The sequence below is a fragment of the Leuresthes tenuis genome, unplaced genomic scaffold (genome assembly GCF_036924035.1).
Source record: "Leuresthes tenuis unplaced genomic scaffold, fLeuTen1.0.hap1 SCAF_1, whole genome shotgun sequence".
NCBI lineage: Eukaryota > Metazoa > Chordata > Actinopteri > Atheriniformes > Atherinopsidae > Leuresthes > Leuresthes tenuis.
In genome coordinates, this window is record NW_027325355.1 from 40469077 (window position 1) to 40469945 (window position 869).

Sequence of the window (869 nt, forward strand, 5' to 3'; positions counted from 1 at the left end):
GGTGGGAAGCCGCAGAGAAGTGTGTAAGACTACAACTCTGCATCCTGGTCTCAACCCTGGGTTGTCATGTTTTTGGATGACTAATAAATTCGTCCATATTTCTAGAAATGAGAAGAGCTCCTTCCAAAGTGGGATGGATGCCGTCTCTCCTCATCAGACCAGGTTTTCTCCAGAAAGATTGCCAATTATCTATGTAGCCCACGTTGTTTGCTGGACACCATCTAGACAACCAGCGATTTAATGAGGACATGCGGCTAAACATGTCATCACTGGTCAGATTTGGCAGGGGTCCAGAGAAAACTACGGAGTCCGACATTGTTTTGGTAAAATTACACACCGATGCAACATTAATTTTAGTGACCTCCGATTGGCGTAACCGGGTGTCATTACCGCCGACGTGAATAACTATTTTACCATATTTATGTTTATCCTTAGCCAGCAGTTTTAAATAGGATTCTATGTCGCCCGCTCTGGCCCCTGGAATGCATTTGACTATGGTCGCTGGTGTCGCTAATGCCACGTTTCTGACTATAGAGCTGCCGATTACCAGGGTTTTCTCCTCAGTGGGTGTGTCGCTGAGTGGAGAAAATCTATTTGAAACGTGGACAGGTTGATGGTGAACCACGGGCTTGACTTTAGGACTATGACTCCTCTTCCTGACAGTCACCCAGCCACTCTTAAGTCCCGGCTGCTCGGGATCTGCTAGGGGACGACTAACAGAGCTAGCTACGCTAGGTGGCTCCGCACTGACTAAAGGGGCCTGGTTCGCTATCGGGTGGTTTTCAACAGTGCAGAGCCGAGCTTCCAATTCAGATAACCTTGCCTCCAAAACGACAAAAAGACTACATTTGTTACATGTACCATTACCA